Raw genomic sequence first — 16,803 nt, 5'->3', positions numbered from 1 at the left:
TTGTTGAAGTCTGTGTTAAAAATCTGCGTGTGGTTTAGAGGTAGATAACTAAAATTATATGTAGACAGAACATAGTTTACAACCTTTTTCTCGGTGTCGGTTATGTGTAAGGTGTACTTCTGCACCAGTCAACTTTCGCGTGTCCTTATTATCCCTAATGGACTCACTGCAGAACGAAATCTTTAACAGGGACTGTTTTCAATCTATTTGACACATTTGTTCCTTGGGTAATACCCATATCGATATAGAATTTTGATGCATGGTATATCACAGGGACCTAGACTGAAAAAAGGATCTTTCCTCAGTCTTAATATTGCACTTATGTGTAATACTAATGACATCTGTGTTGGAGTCTGCGATAGCAAAGATCGTCTACATTATGTCTGTCAGCCCCTTATTTTAGTAGCATATCCTACAAGCTGCATTATGAACGATTATCAGTTCCCATTTTAGTGGAGTATTGCTGTGTGGTGCTGCCTTTCACCGTAAACAAATGTTCAGTTCAAACTACAGTCATCTAAGGCATACACACCCCCAACCTCCTAATGTTAAAATGGAGTTTGATCACGAAGAATAGCCTGTACTCCAGCAGATCAATGGTACGGTTCAGAGGCAGATCCACCTGTGTTACATCTGAAATAGTGTATGAAGGTGAATCCACCAGCTTTAGGCGTGGGGTAGCACCTGAGAGACTGACATGCCTACACACAAAATAGCGCAATTGGGATACAATAGCTAAAGTCAGTTCCTCGAACATTATTTCCATTTGTTATATGCAGCCTGTACTTTTAGTGTATATATACAGGGTGTTTCACAATTCATGTTACACACTTCTAGAAGCTGTATAGGGGACTTAGTAGATCGAGTTTTACACAGGAGCCGGCCGTTGTGGCCGAGGGTTCTAGGCGCTACAGTCTGGAACCGCCCGACCGCTACGGCGCAGGTTCGAATCCTGCCTCGGGCATGGATGTGTGTGATGTCCTTAGGTTAGTTTCTTACACAGGAACTCATGTCCGTAAACGGTTCATTTGCATGTTACAAGGAAAACAATATGTAGAGGTTTCACTCCTATTTACTGTGATATTACGACAGCTGTTCGACATGACGACCACCAAATTCAGTGTACACAGCTTATCTGCGCAGTAAGCGCGTAAACTCTGTCCAACATACGTGGTGTATGGTTAATCATTTCAGCTGCAGCCATGATCTGTGCAACGAGATTCTCCTCCGACTGGACGGGGCTCTCGCAAACAATACTCTTCATGTGGCCTCACAAGCAAAAGTTCAAATGGGTTAAATCTGGGGATCTTGGTGGCCAAGCATGTGGTCCACCTCTACCGATCCAACTGACCCTGTAGACTACATTTAGATGGTTTCAGAAGCGAACTGCAAAATGTACTGCTGTGCCATCAGGCTGGACCCCATTTCGTGCCGAATGTCCAATGGCACATCTTCCAGAAAGTCCACCAGCACTTCCTGCAGGAATACCAAGTACCTGGCGCCCGTTAGGTGGGGAGAGAGGATGTACGGCCCAATCACACGACCATTGCAGATACCTGTCCAGACATTGATGCCTAAAGTGTGGTCAAATCTTCGTGTACACGTGGCTTTGGGGTTTTCTTGATCCCAAATGTGGCTGTTTCGAGTGTTCAAAATACCTTCCCTGTTCACTGGTGAACAAAAGTCGCCTTGGAAGGTGGAGAAAGTCCACGAAACGGTGTGAGCACCAAATACAGAAATTGACACGCGGCACAAAATCTGCGGAGAGCACAGCGTCTACCTTATGAAGGTCATATGGGTGGAGTTGCAGTTCATGCAGGACATGCCAGACACACGAGGAGACACATGCAAATCACGCGCAGTAGCTCGAGTACTAATCGATGGGTTCTCTTCAACTTGATGAAGCAGTTCCTCTTCTGATACGAGAGTGCTCGCCTTCTCGGAGCGCTACAGTTTGCTCTATCGCTTGTGAATTTCCCACTTTCCCGCAGTCGTTGTTCTACTCAGGCACACATGGCGTGAGATGGGAGTCACGCGATTTGGAAAGCACTCGTGGCACAAAATTGAGCTTTTATTCCATCACGGTGAGATTCACCGTAAATGAACAACATATCGTTGTACTCTGCGAACATGTACTCAGGCATCCTGTTTCTCCAGTACTAATCACTGTAATCTCAACTGACGCATCACCAACAAACATGAAAACAAGGAAGATGGAAACAGAGAACGTCACTTGACATCGCGTCATCGTACCGTTCATTAATGTGGGTAGCATACCATAACAGACGAACTGCATAAGAAACATCTACTGCACGACTGAGTAGCTCTTCTTTACCTTGTAACATGGAAACGAACCGTTTCCGGTCACTGTCTCCTGTGCAAAACTTAATGTACTATGTTCCCTTTACAATCTCTCGCAGTGTGTAAAATGAATTGTGAAGTACACTGTGTGTGTTTAGCCTTTTCATGCTAGGCATCATGACTGGTTTATACTATAAAGACAATTATTGAATTATGCACAGTGCAAAAGAATTAAAGGCTCACATTCACAAGGAAAAAAACTGTCATTTTCCTGCATTGCGACGAAAAAAAAGCACCTTAAGCTGTTACTCTTCTGACAAATATTATTATTCCACAGGTTTTAAGAACTGACCAGACTCTGGTAGTAATAGATTTGTGTTGCGTCTTCAATGCCACTGTCATAGATGGGGTGTTAACGTACATTTTTGTCCGCCTTTGTAGCTGCGCGGTCAGCGTAGTAGATTGCTAACTGAAGGAACCTGGGTTCGATTCCCGACCGAAGACAGAGTGTTGCGTTGTTCTCACGTTCTCACAGTTGACCTTCCGCTATTGAGACTGCTGTTTGATCAGGTCTCGAAAGCCAATAAAATAAAATAAAAACTTCTTTACTTTTTTCTACCAATCCTTCAAAATAGTGCCCAATGTCAGTCGCAATACAATGGGTGATTGATTTTCTCACCCCTCACTTAAGAGAAACGATTGCTGTGAATCGGCTTAATGCTGAATTTTATATAGTGGGATGTCACTTCTGATGGGGTTTGACATCTGAGACTGAGTCAGGCAATGTCATATAATATGATGATGTCCATTCATTTGTCACACACAACACTATGTAAATACATGGCGACGTTGAATAAAAAAATTTTCTTATCCACTTCCAACTTTCAGAATTATTGTAGTTTCTTGTCCACTATAGGAAATTTTGCAAATGTCCAAAAATCTCATTAGGTTATTCACAGACCAACTCTATGCGTTCTTGCCTTAATTCGCCACAGAACTCTGTTTCTGACAGTACGATGGAAATAGTGTAATCCAAGGGGGACACATAAGTATCCAAAAACAGCGCCACTTACGTAGGCACCACAACTTCAGAAACTGCTGATTATGTTGGGAGTTTGAAAATTAATTTCTCTGTTTACGCGAAATACAGCAGGTTACGATGTGAACACGAACAATCATCATCTGTGTAAGGTTATGACGAAAATGAAAATCTGTGCTGCACCAAGATTCCATCCCGGATTTCCCGTTTTACGCGAGCGGGCTTTGACTATCCATGCACAATCCACAACCAGACATAAACTTCCATATCTCGTTGTTCCTGCGTCACAATCTGTACTTTGACTATCCATGCACAATCCACAACCAGACATAAACTTCCATATCTCGTTGTTCCTGCGTCACAATCTGTACTTCTACACATTATATAATTCTTGTACAGAGGAGAACGTTTTAACTGCTAGTCGCTGCCTGATATCAGGCAGACTATGGTTGTTTGTATTCGCAACTGCGAAAGCATTTCATGCATTTCACAACACCTGCACTCGCCACACTGCCCATGCATGCATGTTCGGTGGAACACTGCATCATTCTTCTTAAGACAGGCACTACAATGTCGTACTTGCCCTTGTTTTGAAAGGTATGTGTGCATCAGGCTTTTTATTTCAGTTCCAATTGGGAACCACCTTTGTCTACCTCCAAACCTATCGCTAATTGTCTGTAACAAAAAAGTTTCACAATGGACTGTCCACTCCTCATGTGTAGGAAATTAGAGGTGGAAAAAATCTACACAAGGAATCACCGTATTATTGCAAGACCATAAAAAATGTATTATTTATTTTTGGCTTTCATGATATTTTCTTTCTTGCTTTATAGAAAAATATCGTCGACAACCTTATATGACAATACTTTCTTCAACGTCTACATGAGTACTCTGCAGTTCAAACATAAGTTCTTGTCTCCAATCACTTTTGCACTATTTCTCAATTCTTTCACTCTTGAACAGCACGTGGAAAATATCAACACGTGACCTGGTTTGACCACCATTTTATGTCATCCTATTGGTCAAGATCAGCTGGGGGAGGGTGATCTTGATTTTGGTCTTAGACCCAGCCCATTGGATGGGTAATCTTCATTTTCCCGCTGTTTTTGTGTCATAAATAGCCACAGAGGTGTGGACAGTGGAAGGGGCGCTAACTTGATACACGATAGGTATCAGGTTACATCATAACCTTGAATTTACCACTCCCAGTTTCCCTAGAGGGGTGGATGGCGACCTTGACTTAGATTATTATCTGGGCCCATACCTGCACTGATCTTCTACTGCTGTTTAACTGCAAACTCATGCTTCATCCTACAGCTATAGACTTTCACAAAGCCAAACCAAAAAAACTGATAAGAAAGTAGTGTTTTTTACAAGGGTGTACTGAAAAGTAACGCCACTGAATTTTTAATGTCAAAACTCTTAATGCTTTTTAAACCAAATAAACGTTATTAACTTTCTACATCCCCAGTCTTCATGTCTACAGATTTATTTTTCAACATCAACATCCTGTCGACATATATTTTTTTTTTCCAATGAGAGACCAGTTTATTGGTACCATCACTGTAGAAGGTTTGGCTTTGTTGTCAGGGATACATCCTCACCTCTGTTTGCACTGCTTCATCACTATTAAGGTAAGGTCCTCAAAGCTGCTCTTTCAGTTTTGGCAACAGACGACAATTTGGACAAGTTGAGATGATATGAAACACAATCTATGACAGCAAAACCAAGGCATTGGATTGCTGGCGATGTCACAGACTCGTGTTTGGTCAGGTATTGTCAGGGTGAAGGACAGGGTGGTCTATAGGTGGACAAACTCTTTCAATTAGTGCTTTTAGTTTTCTGGGTGTCTCATAGTACACCGACATAGTTATGGAAGCATTACTTTTCAGCTCGCCCTCATTTATTGGCTGTAGTTTACGAGGGTCATTCAATAAATAATGCCCACAATTTTTTTGTCCAGAACGTATTTATTCTTCAAATTTAGAATTTCGTGACAATATCAGACAGCGTCTGTTTCATATGTACTGTATTTCTACATAACCTCATCGCATTCCATGGCCTTATGCTAACGCTGTGTAAGAGCACGTATTCCCTGTTGTTAAAACCTCTTGTCCTATACTCATCAGAAATGGTTCTTGAGTTTCTTCAAAGTTTCCACATTTGTCTCTGAATTAACAACCGACCATTTTTGGTACCATGTTCATAAGAATGACACAATCACTATCCCAAAAGATTGTCATCATGATTTTACCAGTACAGGGAGCTGCCTTGAATTTCTTCTTTTTTTGTTATAGTGGGTGGAGAAACTCCAGTGACTGCCTTTCTGTCTCTGGTCGAGTCATGCACCCAGGTTTCGTCACCTACAACGACCTGTGACACAAGAATCCCTCCATTGACATCAAATTGCTCCAACAGCTAAGACAATATGGCTAGTGTTAAAGAACTGCATGTTTGCCATCAACTGTACAAACTGCTTATAATCTATTTTATACTGGTTTCGATCATTGCGACTATTTTCAGAGGAAGACTGTATCAACAAAACCAAATGAACAATGTACACACAGGATAAACTAAGTAACATGTCAGCTTTATAAGAATAAACATGTAGAAGCAGTTACAAAAAATCTGTATGTTAGATGGGTATGGAATTCAACTTCCCATTGGGTAAATTGAAAATCATCAGGGTTGTAAAATGTACAATGTATAACAGACCATGATTTCTATACCAGCACATAATTGATATCACTGCAATTAATCGCAACTATCACAAAGATAGTAACATGAGACTGACCACTGTCGATATGAGTACATAAACGATCTTAAGTATACGAGTATATGAAAGATATAGATAGTTTACACTGAAAAGATCACCTTTTAGGAATCGGTTTGTGCTATATACATGTTATATGCAATGATATATATTGTCAACCATCGATAAATGTAGACTATGAAGGTCTAACTGTAAATGAACATAATATTTACATTGCATCTATGTTGTTAACAGTATGAAGATATAGTAATCATAAGAAATGGTATGATGAAAAATATCGACTAAACATCACCTCTTATATGTAACTATCTAATGCAGACACAAAAGACAAAAATACATTTGTCTAAAATTCAGAGTGACATAGGTCAGAAAAATCTCAATTAATATCTATTGACGACAACTGCTCAGAGAAAACTTCATGTAAAGAGCTTGTTACCATGTCACATTTAATTTACTAATGTAAGACACTGCAAATATCTAACTTCTTCTGATATGAGTAAATCACAGTAGTTATGTATATATGAGATACCTAGATACTTTACATCATGAAGACTATCTCTTACTAAATAATTTCTGTTATTCACAACGATAATATATTGCCACATCAATGAAACATAGTTTGTAAAGTTATGTCAAGAGTAAATTATACTAGCCATATCGCTGAATATAAGAAATTCTATCTATATATGTACAAAAGGAGATAAATGTATAAAAACTACAAGAACTGTGTATTATGTCTATGATGGTCTTTCCATTGTGTCATATCAACATTTCTCATGCATACATAAGTTCCTTGGTATACTCGTATCCACAGAGATCAGTTATCATGTTACTACCTTAATGGTCTTTCTGTTTAATCATAGTGAGGTCAGTTTCCAGCTGGTATCAAAGTCATGGCCTGCTGCACATTTTTCTGATTACGTAAATATTTTAAGACTGATAGTTTTCAATTTCCTCAGTGGAAAATTGAATTCCATATCTAGCCAGTATACAGATTTTTTTGTGAATGCTTCCACATGTTTACCATGGTTAAGCTGACAACTTTACCCTGTGTGTACATTGTTCATTTGCTTTTGTTGATATAGTATTCCTTTGAAGATGATTGCTACAACTGAAACCGATTGAAAATAAAGAATAAATTTGTACAGCTTATGAAAAATGTGCAGTTCTTCAAATTCCTGACAGCTGTATCAAGTCATCCCATTAAAATCTTGACCTTTTTATTAAATGTTATAGTCTATTGTTAGCATTTGTGGGACCTATCTTGAGCACAGCTTACAATGTTCAAGAGTCAACCATTGCACATGCATTTCTAATGTCACTGATAGCTGTAGAATCAAGTTCTGATGTGATAGTCTGCATGAATAATGGCTTCCATGGGATTCATCGCGTCAAGAGCAGCAGCTGTGACATGACATCTTGAACATGGCCGATCACAATGTTCAATTTCTGCTCTTCCTGACGTTTTAACTCTCTTTACACAACACCTAACAGTAGCCCAATAATTAGCATCATTACCATTCGTTCGGCACAAACGTTACCCTGGTTTCTTTTTCCACAACTCAAAAGACAATTACAGCATGTTGCTTGGAACGAGTGTCTTGTGTAGACGCGATTTTGATAGTTCACCACAGCTCTGCAATCTGGCTGAATTGTTTCAAGGTCACACACTTCCAGAAGAAATATCAAATTCGAAGCACCTAAAATGACGTTTTCCTACAAACATTTGGGGCATTATTTATTGAACAATTCTGGTACATTTAATTTTGAACAATAATCATCGTCCCTAAGATTCTTGTTGACACCAGGAGGTCGTTTGTCAAAGCTCTATATGCATAACCACTAATTTGAAGATCACAGCTTTTAATCTTGAACAGCTTTGATGAAAGCACATTCCAGATGTTGGGTGCTGTTTGTATTTGCTATTCCAGAACGTTAGTTATAGAGAAATGGTTCAACTAATACTTGTAAACCATCCCCAGATCTATACAGGAAAAGATATAAAGAAAATGGCAACTGAATTACGAAGTGAAACACTCGAGATGCATAGAGGAGTTTGGCAAATGCTTACAAGTATATTTGTGGCACTATCAATAATTGCCCCAACAAGCTCTCAAAAGATTTTCTTAATATGTATTAGATCTTACTTGCAGTTAAATCTACAGATAAAAATTTCGTATAGTTAAAACATGTTAGTTTTATGTCCTAGTACATTATGCAACTCTTACAAGGTTATGAATTGTTTCAGCACCTGGAGCACAAAATCAGCGTGTAATGAAGCAAGAAGAGTTAACTACATGCCATTAACCAATTACAAAAAGAGAAGAACATATTTTCATAGAGACTGAAACTGAACAACTTGTATTCAGTACAACATAGCCAGATGGTAGCTGCTAGCATGATTGGGTAAGAACTCATTAGAAATAAACTGTGGTGAGTAATATGTGAGCTATTAAAATTTTCCCTCAAGGAATGTATCACTGTAATCTCAACATCAGGGAGAAATATCAGTTTATTTTATGTTTTCATAAGTGTTAATATTAATTGATGTTGTAATGTTGAAAATAAATAATGATAACAGTTGAAAGAATATTGTGTATGGTAGTATTTGTGGCATATATATAGCTTTATGTGTGGACACATTCAGATTAACCTGTAACATTATACTTGTTCAGCCAAATGGCAAACATGTTCATCCATGCTAGCTGTATATAAATTAACAATTGTCAGATTAAAGACATTCTACGCTGGTACGACAATACCTATATTACAATAGTAGCCATTTTGTTACATAATTAAGAATTGTTTCTGTAAATAATTATTAATATAAATGCTACTGTCCCAGAAATGATTTTGTGATCAAGGATAAATAATCATAAAATGTGTGTGCAATGCATGTATGTTTTACATACCATCATGGTAACAGTAGTATTTAATAGAGGCTTTTATAGAACTAAATTGAGCATAGAATTTTAATACTGTAATCCATAAAACTGGCATTAATATGGACCTTTTATTTCACTGCAATCAGAAGTACAGATGAAAAATCTGGCAGCTTAAATACATTTAAGTCCTTATTTCCAATTCAAAAAGAGAGTGGCTGTGTTTCCCACTAGAAGCTGACTTTTTTGCTCTTTATGTTTACTAATTGTGAATTGATTTGGTGCAAAAAAAATTACCACAACTCCTCTAATAAAGAAAACCTAATATTTGGCATAAATTAATAAAGCAAAACGTCAGATATACAAAAGTTTGTGATCTTCATTTGATCTGCATGGTTCAGTGATTCTTCACAAGTAAAATTATCAGCACACATTTTGAATTTGTATTTATGCTTTTCATAAATATGTAATAGAGTCAACTATTTAAATGCCTTAGATAATCTTTGTTTAAATGATTCAGATAATTTTTATATTATTAAAGTTATATAATATAATTATGTTAAAATGAGGCCCTATAACTGAATGATGGCTGGTTTGTGATATTTTTATCTACAAGAAGTGGCTAGAGCCTGTTAAGGTTTGCACTCATTTCATAAATAGGAAAACCTGTGATGATGATCTACCAGTTAATATGAGGTACATTAAAAATAAACAACAAGATCACGTGTATGAAAAATGAATATTAAGTTGCTGTTTATACTGAAATCATTCATAAACAGGAAGACTGTGATACAGAAAATTTGTCAATAATACTCATCTTCTGTGCCAAACCTATACATGCATATTACGGCCTAAAATGGCAATTAAAAATTATTGAACAAATGATTTTGTCATTCTTGACATTTTTAAATTATTCTATAATACAACTATCATGTTGTTAGCAAATGTATTCTGTAATATGTCAATATCATTGAAGTAGCAATAACAGAATTATTACAAAAAAGAACATATTAAAATGACTGATTTGAAATGATAAAGCAATAACCAGTGTATTTCTTTGCAACTGGTGACACTTCAGTTAATAAATCGATAGTAAAAATTTATAATGCAAATCAAAACTTTTTATGATTAGTCAATTAACATGGGAAAGGATTGTATAGTGTGAGTTTTAAAGAAGTCTCTCAGCATCTGGAGATGTCTCACAGAATTTGCTGTCCTAAAACTAATTCTCATTTCAATAGCGATGTGCTTTAAGGTCCTATAACTTTTTTGTAGATGAATGTGTGATTGCTTAACTGTGATATTAGTATATATAACATAAATGGTCTGCAAATACATAAAGTTGTTACCAGAATAACAGAGGTTATTTTAGTGTTATATTGTATATGGTCTTAACATAGTGTAATAACTTATCAAGTTATATACCCACTCAATGTTACTGATGGATTCAAATTCACCGATGAAGTAAGATATAGAATCTCTGCAGAAATACATATCAGTAATAATGTAATTATATTTGAATATTTTCTTTTGTTGAATATAATTGGAGTCTTCTGCATCTGAACTTAAGTCTACTTATGAACTGATATGTTTTTTTTCATTTTGTTTACTTCCAAGGTGGTTCATACCATTTTATTTGAACTGTTTCAAGATAAACCGCTCTTATAAGATCTCTAATCAGCAATAACAGAGCAAACATACAGCTGAAACTGCGAAACTTTCTAACTGCTGTAGTATTTTGTTGAAGACAAGGTTCTGAAGTAAAGTGCCATGTTGACTCTTGGTTGTTACCGAGTTTTATAGAATTAGTATCGCAAATAACAGCTTACATAGTGCCAGATATGTGCAGGATTTAAACAACGAGACAGTCTTAATAATTCAGCGTTGTGTGAGAATGAGAAAATCATTTCAGAATCAATTCTAAAGTAGCATTTTGTTAACTTAGTAACTATTGTAATGACTGTTTAAAAAATTTCCTGTTGCTTAACAATAACACAAAATAGCTGTTCTGTGCACACATAATGATGGTGACATAGATCATCATTATACCTTTCCCATTACATAAACAACATTCTATCACATATGAAAATGTATGATATCCATTTATGACCCCTGTAACTTCTCTCGGTCTGTCCAAACAAATTAATCAGAAATATGAGAATTCACTCTGTTTAATGAATCTACTACCTGTATATCATCACAGTATTCCATTATTGCAGTATGCCCTGATGTTTTTCTAAGTGTATAAGTTAAAGGATTCATCATAAAGTTTTAGCACCAAAAATGAGATACTGATGAGTCAAATATCATGTTACTGAGTAGTACAACTCCTGAATGATATGCAATGGCAGAACACTCTACGAAAAATTGAGAAAGTCATTACACATTATTTACAACAAATTGCACCAAGATTAAACATTATCTAACATTTTAACCATAGATTATTCGTCTTCAAACATAATGAGAAAGATAGTCAGTACAGACAACTCCTTATACTTGAAAAGCAAAAGGAGTCAGACTAATTCTATAAAAGAATAATTTTGTTTGTCCATGTGGTGTCTACCATACGAAATTCATTTAAGAAACAGTACTGCAATTTGGTTGCAGAAGTTAGTCAATTAAGTAGTTTTCAGCATTGATTAACTTGTAACAGATGCACAGTGGAAGTTTCTATAACCAACGCTTTTGTTGTCAAATAGAATAACATCAGGGTATCTGCTTTATCATCCAACTTCAGTCATTTATCTTGTCACTATATTGCTGAAAATGTCAAAAACATTATAAAGCTGATATAAGCCAGTTATAAGAATATTATTGGAAAAGTCTCCAAAAATAATAATCTTCTCTAGGAATATGGATCTCAGAATTTCTTCAGAAGAAAAAAGAATGTTCTTCCCTTGAAACAAGTGTATAACGTTTTCAGGCAGGATAATTCCACAACTGCTGTACCAGTTGCTGCTTAAGAAGACATCAACTGATACACCAGCAGTTTAATTAGATGTGTTTTGGGTAGAACTCATCCTCAGATCGTCTGAAAACCAGAAATACATAGCAAATAACAGGAAGTGTAACTATACAAAGAATGTAAAAGAGTATAAAACTAGAAGTACTATCAAAGTTAAACAGCTGAAATACACACCATGAACATTTTGGTGATCACATAAGTAAGGACAATATGTTAGAAACAATGATGTCATTGCAGACTGACAGGCCAGCTACAGTGCAATAACCAGGAAGATAATTTAAGACATTAGAGAGGTGATGAATACAAGAGTAGTGCCAATACAGCGTCAAAAACAGAAATAATTATCACTTTTTTTCATAAGAATTGTAGTATACAAAATCAAACTTTTACTAAACCTTACAACATGTGAATAATAAAATGAAGAAAGTAATAGAAATTTACAGTTACATAGAAAATATCGACGACAAAAAAGACATAGATGTAAAATAACAAACAGAATAAAAATTCCAAAAGAAGTACACAGATCCACACATTCTCACAAAATTACACAAATAAAATAAGTGAAGGAAAACAGTTTAATAAGGTACAATAAAATATAAACAATAGAAGCAATCATAGGATAGGGTAAGGACTCAAACCTTGACAGGATTAGATGAAGGAGGCCATGCGAACAAAAATCGCTAACAAATAAAAAAGTTATGTATTAATAAAAAACCAAAGGAACACAAGGGAAAACAAAGAGCACAATATAATTTCCAAAAGCGTTAGGTTAGGTGGCAACGAACACCTCTTCTGTACATGAGCATTACTTGAAATACTTGCTGTCAACGATGCTGGGTACCTGAATCCTCAAAAAACACAAATGACAGAACATAAAAGTATAGAAAACAGCTGCTTGGAGGTAGAGATATAAGGAAGTGTTTGGAATTATAGCCGTAGTATTTCAGTGAATATTTTAAAGAACCTATTGCGTCTAGAAGACAATTGCTTCTTCAAAATTAACGATGATTGATGTGAAAATTTCTTATTCCTATAATACATGTAGCGAACGCCATTTTTTGTCAACCTGTAGTATCTACAGTCCTCTATGTTTGTGTAATATAAGGTGTCCTTCCTGTGATAAATGCCAACCAAGTGCAGAACACTCCAATAAAAGTAAATCTGTAGCCAGTCGCCATTTATCACAGATGAGACACCTTATATTACACAGAGATAAATGACTACATATATTCCTTGTTGAGCCAAAAGGGAGTGTACTAGATATATTAGAGGAATAAGAAATTTTTGACACCCACCATGCAACCCCTCTTTAAATATTTGCAAAATACTGAACCTGTAATTCCAAGCATTCACATGTATGTCTATAACTCCAAGCAAATGTTTCTTTTTCTTATAAGTTTTTTATCTCCACTTTTTTGTGGGTTTCGATTACCTAGCATCCTTCACATCTAATATTATCATAAAGCTCATCTGCAGAATGGATTATTGTTATCACTTAATCCAATGTTTTTGGAAAGTATATCATGCCCTCTATTTTCAATTGCATTGCTATGGTCTTTTATTGTTACATCATTTGTTTTCTTTTTTGACGATTTTTGTTTGCATGCTCTCCCTCATCTAATCTTGCAGTGATTTGAGCCCTTGCCATATGCTATGATGTTTTTATTGTTTCTGTTTTATTGTACCTTATTAAATTGTTTCCCTTCACTTGCTTTATTTATGTAATTTTTTGTTGGTGTTTGCATCTATGTAACTGTTCTGGAATTTTTACTCCATGCATTGCCATTTTACATCCACGTCTTTTTTGTTATTGGTATTTTCTATGTAACTGTAAATTACTATAACTTTACTTATTTATAATTCATGCCTTGTAAACTTTTGTAAAAATTTGATACTGTATAGAGCATCTCTAATGAAAAAGAAAAAAAAATTCTGCTTTTGACACTATGTGGCACTACTTTTGTATTCATCACTGCCTTCTTGTGGCTTAAATTGTATCCTAGTTATTGCACTGTCATTGGTCAGTCACCCTGCTGTGACAAGTTTGTTTGTTACATATCATCTTTATGTACCTGATTACAAAGATGTTCATGGTATGTATTTCATCTGTTTGATTTTGACAATTCTTGCAGTTTTATACCCTTGTGTATTCTTTGTATAGTTAAATTTTCTGTTATTGTCTATGTTTTACAGACAATCCGATGATGGGTTCTACCCAAAACACATAAAATAAAAACATTTGTTTGTCAGCTGGTGGTTTATTACTTAGTGACCAATACAGCAGTTGTGCAGTTCTCCTACTGATTAGGAATATGGTCGCAATTTTCCTGCATACATTTATGTCACAACTGCATGAAGCCCTCTTCGCACCAGGGTAATGTATTAAAAATATGTGTCAGTGTAAATATGTTCAAATGAAGCACAGCAAATATGGGAAGAAGTAGCGATGGTCAACTCTCACAAATTTGTCTTCGGTTGTTGATATAATGTATCTTCATTAATTCTGATGTTTAATTTCCTCTTGTAATCACCAAATAACTATAGCCTCAGTACCTATATCACAGTACAGTTATACCATTGTGTACTACACAGCCACTAAAATTGTATTATTGTGATCAGAAGTTACTCATACACTACATGTTCCTGATAAAAGCTTTGTGTGGTAGAATATGTTTTACTGTAGCCTCAGACAGAGATAGGACACTCATAATTCATCTAGTCTGTGAATAAAAATAATCTACTTCAAGATCTTATTTTAGAAAACAGCTGTATTTTTGTTACTCTTATATACGTTTCAATATCTGTTAAAATAGCATCAAAATTAAGGGAAGTATCTTCATCTTCAATTTCAAAAATAATGTTAATATTAAAAATGACCTTAGTATTGCAGTTTATTGAGGCTGGCATCATGTAAACCATGCTGTAAACAGTAATTTCACAACAAATCGCTGAGGAATTTTATTTTGGAAGAAACATTGATTTCCTCCATTGGCGTTACATTTATTAGAGAGTCTATTTTTATCACAAATGAGGATCTAATTTGAATGTCCATGGCAATTTCCACAGTGGAATGCTACAAAAATATCAGTTATGAAATCACTGTTATCATCGATAGTAATATATGTAGAAAAGGAATGTTTTCTTGTCTGTTAAAAAATGTGAAAATGAAGAATATATATATGTATGTTTCCTGTTAGCTCAATGTATTTTTAATGGAATGAAATTCCTGTCATGTACATTACATAACCAACAACCAATTTTTTGTTTCTTAAGATTATTGGTGTACAATTATATAACTAATGTTAGCACAGTATTAAAGAGTGGAGAAATTGTTTGGTGCATCCCACCAAAGCAAATTATCCTCTCGACAACATTCCATGTCTTCCACTAGCAACATGTGGTCAAGTGGCAATAATAATGTGGTTTACCCATACTGTCATGAAACCCATGTCTGCTGAAAAATGGTTTTACAGTATAAGTTTTAAGTGTGACATATGCATGCACATGGGCTATATGAGTGTGCCTGTGTGTGTGTCTGTGTATATGTCTGTATTTGAGCGCATATGTAAGTGTGTTTGTGTGTGTTTGTTTGCTAGTGTGTATTTGTTTGTTTGTCTGTGAAGGAAAGAAAGCAAAAATATATTTTAGTATTTTCAAGTATGAATCGTTACTGTTACGATATTCAGTGCAAGTGTCAAAATGATATATTTCAACTGTTGCTAAACAAAAATATTTATTTCTGATTTGTTTTGCTTCTCTAAAATAACGGTTTTTTGCTCAATTACTTTATTAGGTAGCTGATCAATTGATTTGTGGAAAAAACCTCAGATAAAAAAATATTCTTATAGGAGGGAATTTCCAATAGAGTAGAATCCAGTTCACATCTGATTTCTGACTGGTGCCTACTTATTTTAATTTCTAGATGTGTTTGATCTGTTATGTTGATTTGAGCACAAATTCAATATAATTTTTGGCTTTGATAATAGAGCTAAAAGCAAATTTTGAAAAAATTATCCAGTGTGATAGTACATTGGATTACATCCTGCTAATAAATAAATTTAACTGTAAAATTTTCCTTGATGGTGTATTTTGATGTGAGATATTATAGAGCTACTATTTAAATACTATATTGATGTAAATTATATTTTATTGGGTTTGAAATATGCTTTCCTAGGTATATTTTCAAATATAAAAAGAATGAAGGTGTTCATAAGTTTGTTAAAAAATTAGTTATGATCTCTGATTAATGTTTAATGTCTTGTAGTGTAAACAACATATACGAAATAAAGTAGATGTTCAATGTTAGACCACTGTAATAATTGTTTCCAAGATCATCCATTCAACTTAAGAGAACTACTTAATAAATTAAATCAGCCTTTAGCTCAGTTACTTTTTCATTAAACGTGTGGTACCACAAATCAAAATGTTTATATTTCAGCAAACTAGGTAACAATGCAGTAGTTTCAGATCTCAAGGAGTTTTCCGAACAGTTAATTGTGTAGGTACATGCAGAGGAATGGCAACTTAAGTTTAGAAGAACAGTTAACCAAACACTGGATATATACGTACCTAGAAGAACAGTTCATGGTGGAAGAGAGACTTCATGACACACAGTCACTGTAAAGAAATTTCTAAAGAAACAGCTGCTGCATAATAGGTATAAAGCAAAGCACTGGGTTATAGACAAAGATCAGCTGAATGATATGCATTTGGCTGTCAAAAGGGCAATACATACAGCTGTCAGTGACAACAATAGCGGAACCTGATCGAAAAACGTCTCATAAAACTGAAAGAAATCATACACTGTTGCAATGCCTATACTGTTCAGAAGTAGGATGCAACG

At 35.3% G+C, this 16,803-nt stretch overlaps 1 protein-coding gene across 1 annotated transcript in view; it reads left to right on the top strand.

The window, feature by feature from the left end:
- LOC126298632 (glutamate decarboxylase) overlaps window positions 1–16,265 on the top strand; it is a 237,553-nt gene extending 221,288 nt beyond the window's left edge. Inside the window, exon 12 of the mRNA XM_049990040.1 lies at window positions 8,362–16,265. The gene's annotated coding sequence lies outside the window, so the exon portion shown is untranslated. The remainder of the gene's footprint in view (window positions 1–8,361) is intronic.
- Window positions 16,266–16,803: the final 538 nt, after the last annotated feature.

Source organism: Schistocerca gregaria, chromosome X (assembly GCF_023897955.1).
Source record: "Schistocerca gregaria isolate iqSchGreg1 chromosome X, iqSchGreg1.2, whole genome shotgun sequence".
Lineage (NCBI taxonomy): Eukaryota > Metazoa > Arthropoda > Insecta > Orthoptera > Acrididae > Schistocerca > Schistocerca gregaria.
Note: the sequence above shows the minus strand (reverse complement) of the source record. Positions and strands in the feature narration are given on the sequence as shown.